This window comes from Castanea sativa, chromosome 1 (assembly GCF_040712315.1).
Source record: "Castanea sativa cultivar Marrone di Chiusa Pesio chromosome 1, ASM4071231v1".
Classification (NCBI taxonomy): Eukaryota; Viridiplantae; Streptophyta; class Magnoliopsida; order Fagales; family Fagaceae; genus Castanea; species Castanea sativa.
Window position 1 is genome coordinate 6,854,603 of NC_134013.1, and position 9,611 is coordinate 6,864,213.

The window sequence follows — 9,611 nt, forward strand, 5'->3', positions numbered from 1 at the left end:
CAGGAACCATGCTTTAAGGAGATTTTAGATGTGTTAGAACATATTCATGCTTTTGTGTATTATGCAGAAAATGTATATTATAGGACAGTTTCTAAATAGTGTAATAAGTTAGACAATGCTTTGGCTAATCATGCCAAGGAGTTAAGGAACCTATACACTTGGAATATTTTCAATAAAATTCTATCAATTTTGATTAATAATAATAAAAAACTATTTAGTTTAATTCAGTTTTTCTCATTTCTAAAAAATAAAGTTAGGGTATTTAACCCAAGGTGAGATTTTATTCCTCAATTTTCTTCTTTCTAAACCCTAGAACCTACACCTTTTATGGTTTCTAGACCTTTCCCTTCCCTTTAAAAGACCCAGTTCTTGCTTTAACTCTATGTTTGTAGTCTTTGTCATTCCAACCATAACATCATGAGCTATAATGTCTCAAGTCTAGCCTTTGTTTAGTATGAACATGTGACTGTGACTGTTTTTTTATTTATTTATTGTTTATTTCTCTAAAGTTTTGATCATAAATATATTTCCTCTATAGTTTTGTGGGGTTGTTTTGTCACTATATTCTCCCCCAAGGTTTTTTCCCTTTTAACTCACACCCTTTTAATTTTCATTATTAAATACCCATTTTTTTACATATCATCTGCATCTTTATTTATTTAGGGTTGTTTTTTAGTTTGGAAGACAACACAAATTTTGACTTTTTTTTGGATTGTTTTTTTGTTTGGAAGACTGCACAAATTTTGACAACAGTACCAAGCCACAAAGCCTTTGTAAACTGCACTCAGGCATGCCTTTAGTTTTGGTTTGGCATAAACTTGAAACAAATGCCATAAATATCTAGATTTTTGGCTTTTGTATTCTTAATGTCTGAATAAAACCATATGGTACAATTTAAACATGTTTCACATAAGTTTTTGAGGTCTCAGGTCATGTTGTATTTATATATGGCAAAAGATAGTACCATTTTCTACCATTTTCTATATTGAAGTTTTTTTGTGTGTGAATAATCTATTTTGTTATTTATTTTTGAATTTCATGATGAAAACCAATAAAATACTTATTTTCATGAAGATTATAGAATGTTGAATTTTTTTAATAATTCAATAGTTAGGGTGGGGTTATTATGAAATTTATTGACATTAAGAGTGTTTGGTTTTACATTGTAAATCTTTGATGAATTGGTATAATTTGGTGTTATAGTTGATAATAATTTGGCATGTTAGGACATATGTGTTTCACTTGTTTAGAACATATGTCATTCATTATTTATGTAATTGGCTAATCCTTTGTCAAAACGCACTTTACTTGTAATTGGGTAGATTTAGGATGAGGTTAATGCTTCAAGAAATAAGGTTTCGAGATCAAGTGTTAAAGCCATGCAAGTCTGTCCAAGAAAAAAGTTTAGAAGTGCTCTTCATTAAAGCTCGACAGCTAGCTCGACAGCTACATTTATCGAGTTTTAAGAAGCTGGTCTAGCCCCGAGGCTCGACAGCTGCTCGACAGCACCTCAACACCTGTAGCTGTCGAGATTTAAGAAAAAAAAATTCCTAGTTCTGTTTTGATTCTAATCCGTGGATGTGTCTATGGGCATTCTTTTCTCCTAACCCTAGACATCTAAAATGATTATTTTAAGGGTCATCAAAGTGTGGCAAGTTGCACAAGTATTGAGAAATTCTTGTTCATGCAAATTGTAACTTGAGACAAAGTTCTTGCCCTAGTTCATCTCTCTTGTGAAGAAGTTGCTGTGTCTTTGCACCATAGGGTTTTCTAACCAAGCATCTTCTTGATCTTCTTCGTTTGGATGAATTGAAGAACTTTGCAGCCAACAAATCTTCTCTAGTTGGTGATTGAAGTCGCGTACTGGGATCCGCGCAATTGGTTAGTCACTTACTTGGGAGCCGTGTATTGAAAGGAGAAACTGTCACTACAGAACAAGTCCAATTGGGTATTGGGGTAAGGGTTCAATTGTAGGTTGGTAAGGTACTTGGGATTCCTTTACTTGTAACCACTTGTTGTGATAATAGTGGAGTTTCGGGAGTGGTGACCTTAAAATCACCCGATGGAGTTTTTGCCATGTAGGTTTTCCCCATTCATAAAAAAATCACCGTGTCATGTATTTTCCGCTACGTACTTAGTTTAATTGGTGATTTGTTTGTGCTACCACGCGCTTTGCATGTTAACTTGATTAATTAATAACTTAGCTAATTAATCAACTTAATACATCACAAGGGGTCAATACGTTTTTGGTCTATCAAGTGGAATTAGAGTAGGCACACTCTGATTAGGGTTTATCTTTGTGTGTGATCCATTGACCCCTGTCTGTCATGGATAGAGGTCAGTCTCTTATTATACCTCCATTGTTTGATGGTACTAACTATGTATACTGGAAAGTACGCATGAGAGCTTTTTTGCAGTCTCTAGATAAGAAGGTGTGACAAGCTATGGAGATAGACTGGATCAAACCTAAAGAAGCTCCGGCCGATTGGGATGAAGCCAAGATCAAGGCGGCAAACTTCAACAGCAGAGCATTGAATGCCTTATTCAGTGCGGTCACTAATGAGGAGTTCAAGAAGATATCCTCCACTGAAACTGCTAAGGAAGCATGGATCATCCTCCAAACAACCTATGAGGGAACAAAGGCTGTCAAAGATTCGAAGCTACAAAGGCTCACTACAAGCTTCGAAGAAATTAAGATTAAGGAGGATGAGTCATTCGATGAGTTCTATGCCAAGCTCAAGGACATAGTGAACTCAGCCTTCAATCTTGGAGAAAGCATTCTTGAACCCAAGATTGTGAAGAAGGTGCTCAGATCTCTACCCAAGAGATTCCATGTCAAGATCACGATGATAGAGGAATCAAAGGATATTGACAAGATTCCTCTGACTGAGCTAGTCGGTAATCTGCAAACCTATGAGCTAGGGTTGACAAGAATTGGCAAGACAGGTAAAGGCAAGAGCATGGCACTGAAGACTAAGAGCAGTGAGACAGATGAGTCATCAGACGATGAAGACTCTAAGATGAAGTCCTACATCATAAGGCGATTCAAGAAATTCATGAAAAATGCAAATGGAAAAGGCTTCGACAAGGACCGTAGGCAATCTAGTTCTTCTCAGTTCAAGAGCCAAGATAAAGGGAAGAAGGATGCTAGGGAAGGCGGTCAGTACACTGTTCCTGCAGGACCCAAGTGCTTCGGATGTCAAGGCTTCGGTCACATGAAACAGGAGTGTCCCACATATTTCAAGAGCATTGGGAAGAGCAAGGCACTAGCTGCTACTTTGAGCGACACTGAGCCTGAGGATGATTCCGACAATGAAGATGACAGAATTTTGAATGCCTTCACTGCCACTGTCAATCCTCCTGAAGGGATTGTTGAAGATGTGGATGAAGAAGAGGAATTGATAGAATCCAAGTTTGAAAAGATGGATGATCAAGATGATATCCATACAACCTATGAGAAACTGTACAAGCTTTCTAAGAAACATGAGAAACTCTATAGGCTAGCCACCAAGAAGCTAAGTGATTTGGAACTTAATCGTGAGGAACTTTCCACAAAGTTTGATGAAGATAATCAAACTATTGGGGCACTAAGATTCGAGAACAATTTCTTGGCTGAGAAGATCAAGAAGCTTGCAGCGGAGCAGTTTCAAGTTAGAGCTCAATTGGAAAGGGCATCAAGTGCGAAGCTGGATGAGATGCTCAGCATTCAGAAATTTGCTTCTGATCGAACAGGATTGGGGTATGAATTCTCTTCTTCTAATATTGCTTATTCTAGTACTACTGTTTTTGTTCCGCCTGCTAATAATATTAAAATTGATAATAATGATGTTAAAACTGATTTAGCAAGCGAGAACCTAAACAAGGGTAAATCTATCTTAGGAGCACCCTCTAAGCTTGAGAAGAAAGTCACTAAAAACTCTAGAACTAAGAAGGCTAACTCTCAAAAGCCTGAACAGAAGAAGCAGCATCTCTGTCATCATTGTAATATTGCCGGTCATACTCGACCAAATTGCTATAAGTGGTTAGCCACTCAACAGAGCAATGGCATGATAGCATCTGGGAACCAGAATCAGCTTCAAACTTCTCTTGCTCCTCTTGGAGATCTTCTCAAAGCCCTCATGTTCCTTTCGAACTTGAACGGTTTCAATCCTTCCCCCTCATCGCCGGTTCAAGGGTTTGCTAAGAGGAAATGATCTTCCAATGTGTGGAAGGAAAAGGGTTCCAAGTGATTTATTCACTTTTTCTCTCTCTCCCTTTCTTGTTTTTGTTTTTGCATTACTTGTGTGTTTTGCTTTAATGTTTTTGAGTCAGTTTAATTTTATGCATTGCTTTGCTTTGTTTAACATGTTTGTGTGTGTGTATTTTCAGTTTTTTTTTGTTGTTTGTTTTTCAAATAAAAAAAAAAAATTGAAAAATTGAAAAATACAAAAACAGTGTGTGTTTGTGTACATCGGTTCTTGTAAACCTTAAAATGACATTTGAAACAGAGTTTTCTAAATCTCTTGTAGCTTAGATGAGAATTCTTATGCACAACTAAGCAAGTGAGTTTTATGACTCTTTGTTTGTGACGAGTAAGGTTAAGTGATCTCTTGAACTTAACACTCGTATCACTCTTTTTGACGGGTAGGACTGGAAAATCCTAAGAGAAAGGCATAAATAACCATCTTACCACTGTTACTCGCCAATTATGATATGACATCTGTATGCTTCGGCATAGCAAAAGTGCAATGTCAATGACATCTGTATGTTTCGGCATAGCAAAAGTGCAATGTCAAAAACTTAACATAATTGGGTATTTCTTTTCTCTCTTTTACATACCCATGCATGGTTTACTTAATAAAAAGAAATTATGCAAAGAAAATAAAAGCAAAAAGAACAAAAATGCTTTAAATATGATTGCAAGCGTGTTTTCTAGGAGATGTGGGAGTTATAGGATGTACCTCAAAGGTGATAGTCCCCATCAAACAGTTATGATTGTGTGTGAGTTAAAGTGATTTTCTCATATCTCAAATCGTTATAACATAGAGACACTTATGCATTCTTGCGATATTTTCACACACAACACATAATATTCTTTGCTACTTTTGATACATGTGCAGGTACAATGTGATTTGGCCATCACAAGGTTTACATGTGTTGATGTATACTCACTGAACTGTCTTGACTTGGTTTTTAAAAAATATAAAATCAGTTAGACTTGTTTAGTGTGTGAGTGTGTATTTTGAGATCTCTGTACTTAAAATTTTTGTTGAGAGATGATTTTGAGAGTCTAATATGTTGATTGGATCATTGGTTGAGTTGCATGCGTGATTGCATTCATGTTTGTGTTTTTCTCTTCTCGAAAAATTGTTTTGAAAAGTTGGCTCGACACCTCTTCGACAACTGGCTGTTTGTCGAGCTTCTCAGCTTTTTCTTATCGCAATCTCGATAGCTTCTCGACACCTTCTAGATCGATCGAGAAACCTTCTGTCCTCTCGATAGCTTCTCGACACCTTCTAGATCGATCGAGAAACTGTTCTCGTGTCCTGTCTTGTTCCTCGACACCCTCTCGATAGCTGGATCTGTCGATGTTGTATTTCTCGACACCTCTCGATACCTGTATCTATCGGGATTTACTAAGGTTCTATATAACTGTTCTGTGTGATCCGTTTCTCACTTCTCTCGATCTCTCTCTCGATAGCACTGTCTTTTCATCTTCCAAACCTCTCTCTCTCACTCCAAATCCTTTTCTGAAGGTTTCTTCAAGCTTCTTCAAGTTTTTCTTCACTTGGTAAGCTTCTTTTCCCTCATTCTCATGTATTTCATGTTTTGAAACCTAGGTTTTGGGGTTTTTGAAATTTTTTTTGGGGTTTTTCAAAATGGATGAGTTCTTGTTGAAATTTTGGGATGGGTCTTGTAGATTTGATCTTAAAAACTCCATGCATCTCATTCGCATTCTAATGATATTCTCATGCATTTAGATGTGTGAAATATGTTTGTGTGCTGGTAGGATTGGATTGGGTTGTGCCCATGATGTTTTTCATATTGCATGTCCCATGTTCATGCATTCCCCATGCATACGTTCTTTCTTCAATATACTTGTTATATTTGAATTGTTTTTGGGACTTTTCTAAGTGTTTCTTTTCCCCCCTCTCTGTCTGTCTACGTTAGTAGTGTCTATGGCACCAAAACGTAAGTCTATTCCGACCCAGAATCCTTTTCGTTCTAGGGCCTTCTCATCTTCTGATCCTACTCCTCTTTCTGTTTGGTTCCGTGATGAGAAAGCCCATTAGGACTTCTCGGAGAACTTCTTTAAACGAGGTGTTCATTCGGAACGCCAAGTTGTTCTGGTGGACTTCGCCGACACCGACCTTCCCGATGTATTTCACAAACGGGAATGGGAGTCACTGTGTGACGTCTCGGTCACTTGTCCTTCCGTGCTGATCTAGGAGTTTTACTCCAACATGCATGGATTTGATTATTCAATACCTCTCTTTCTCACTCACATTCGAGGTATGCGCATCTTCGTCACACCAGAGTTGGTATCCGATGTGCTCTAGGTACCGAGGGTTGTGCATCCTGACTACCTCGGTTGTGAGCGTCTACGAACTGTGTCCAAAGACGAGATGATTTCCGCTTTCTGTGAGCACCCTTCTGATTGGGGTGAGCACTAATTTACGTCATGTCGACCTTTTGCTAAAGGTCCTCGTTTCTTAAACATGGTGATGACTTTTGTCTTGCATCCTCTCTCTCACTACAACTCTATCACAGAGCCTTGTGCTCATTTTCTGTTGTCTCTTATTGAGGATCTTACCATTGACTTTCCTTCACATTTCATCTTTTCTATCATAGATGTGTATAAGGATACGGCTACCCGTGATAAGTTCATCTTTCCTTCCGCTATCACAAGGATTTTACGCCATTTTTCTATCCCTTTTCCTGTCTCTGAACCTTTTTTTGTCATGGTTACCATAGATGCCGCTACCGTAAAACGTAGTGAGGCACAATTTAGGTCGCGTCAGATAGGTCCTGCAGCTCCTTCCTCCCGTTCCGCTCCATCCAAATCTGCTCGTACTTCATCCGCTCCCTTCTCTTCTTCGAGCGATGTGTCACTAAGAGATATCATGGCGTAGCTTCAGCGCATGGATGCTTGCCTGGATACGCTTTCTACAGAGTTGTATCAGGTGAATGTTCGTGTTGGTCGCATTGCTAGGCGACAGGCGACCATGGGTGGTTTTGCTCCCGAGGTTTCTCCTCCACCACCTCCTGTGGCTTCTCCGTCTAAGGATGATGATGGTGATGACGATGATGCTTCAGATGATGATGATGATGGAGATGCTAGCTCTACCGATGAGATGTCTACTTGACACTCTACCTTTTGTCACTCGTCACAAAAAGGGGGAGTAGTTTTGGGGGTTTGAGAGTAGTCATACTTAGGGGGAGAGCTTGTATAGGGACATCTTTTTGATAGGGGGAATGTTGAGTGCTGAGGGATGTAGTGAGGATTACTTGTATCTTTTTCTTTTCTCTTCTTTAGATACATATTCTTCTTGTACCTAGGTCTTGTGACCATTATTACATATATTGTGCTCATTTTTGCTATATATATGATGATGTATGTTTATTTCACCTATCTCTACATGTGTTGTTTCCTTTCTCTCTTTATACACATGTTTCTTTACTTGTATGCAATCTATTATTTCTGTTTCACACTAAGATGCCTTGATGAGTTTTGTTTAAAGTGTTTCAAAAATACAGGTTGTCAACGTCTACTAGTCATAAACTCTCTTCTTGCAAAGTTTTTCAAGAGTTTGTGTTAGGATAGATTTTATTGTATTCAACAAGTGACTATGAGTTGAGTGATTTACGACTTCTCTCATATGTTCATTTGTTGCTTGTGGTTTTGTCACGGATTGTCAAAGGGGGAGATTGTTAGGAAATATGTGTTTCACTTGTTTAGAACATATGTCATTCATTATTTATGTAATTGGCTAATCCTTTGTCAAAACGCACTTTACTTGTAATTGGGTAGATTTAGGATGAGGTTAATGCTTCAAGAAACAAGGTTTCAAGATCAAGTGTTAAAGCCATGCAAGTCTGTTCAAGAAACAAGTTTAGAAGTGCTCTTCATTAAAGCTCGACAGTTGGCTCGACAACTGCATCTATTGAGCTTTAAGAAGCTGGTCTAGCCCCGAGGCTCGGCAGATGCTCGACAGCACCTCGACACCTGTAGTTGTCGAGATTTAAGAAAAATAGATTCCTAATTCTGTTTTGATTCTAATCCATGGATGTGTCTTTGAGCCTTCTTTTCTCCTAACCCTAGACATATAAAAGGATTATTTTAATGGCCGTCAAAGTGTGGCAAGTTGCACAAGCATTGAGAAATCTTTGTTCATGCAAATTGTAACTTGAGACAAAATTCTTTCCCTAGTTCATCTCTCTTGTGAAGAAGTTGCTGTGTCTTTGCACCGTAGGGTTTTGTAACCAAGCATCTTCTTAATCTTCTTTGTTTGGATGAATTGAAGAACTTTGTAGCCAACAAATCTTCTCTAGTTAGTGATTGAAGTCGCGTACTAGGATCCGCGCAATTGGTTAGTCACATACTTGGGAGCCGTGCATTGAAAGGAGAAACTGTCACTACAGAACAAGTCCAATTGGGTATTGGGCTAAGGGTTCAATTGTAGGTTGGTAAGGTACTTGAGATTCCTTTACTTGTAACCGCTTGTTGTGATAATAGTGGAGTTTTGGGAGTGGTGACCTTAAAATCACCCGGTGGGGTTTTTGCCGTGTAGGTTTTCCCCATTCGTAAACAAATCACCGTGTCATGTATTTTCTACTGTATACTTAGTTTAATTGGTGATTTGTTTGTGCTACCACGCGCTTTGCATGTTAACTTGATTAATTAATAACTTGACTAATTAATCAAATTAATTCATCACAAGGGGTCAATACGTTTTTGGCCTATCATGGCAAAAAATTAAGTAGCTTGAAGAAGTTGAGAAAAGAGAAGAGCCTAAGAAAGGGAGGAAATACGTTCTTGAAAAGCATTGGATAAACCTTGAAGATGTACAATTGTATATTTATTCTATTTACTAGTTCTTTTGTAATACTTATTAAACCAAATGTAAGAGCACATTATGATTATTGTAATATATTACATCATAATATTTGTATTTATCTCCTTTTTAATATTATTTCACAATATTACATGTTTCATATTATATTAGAGCCAATTTAGCTTTCAATAATTGAAATTTGAGAAATGTTTAAACTTGAACATGTTAACATTTGATTTAAAACAATTCCGTGCATCGCACGGGTTAGCGACTAGTTTATATATATATATATATATATATATATATATATATATATATATATATATATTAGAAACACCTGTTTTTTTTAATAATATGTAACATGGCAATACACTTGACAATTTCAACATAAAAAAAATATTATTTTAATATCATTGTTAGCCATGTCAACCTTTTTCATCCATCAATTAACGGCAGAGGATATTTTGACACAATGCTACACAATTTGGGACTAAACTGACACATTTGAAGCGTAAAAATCAAATTAATACATAGTGTAAAAAAAAGTTAAGGACCAAACTTGTAATTTACCCTTTT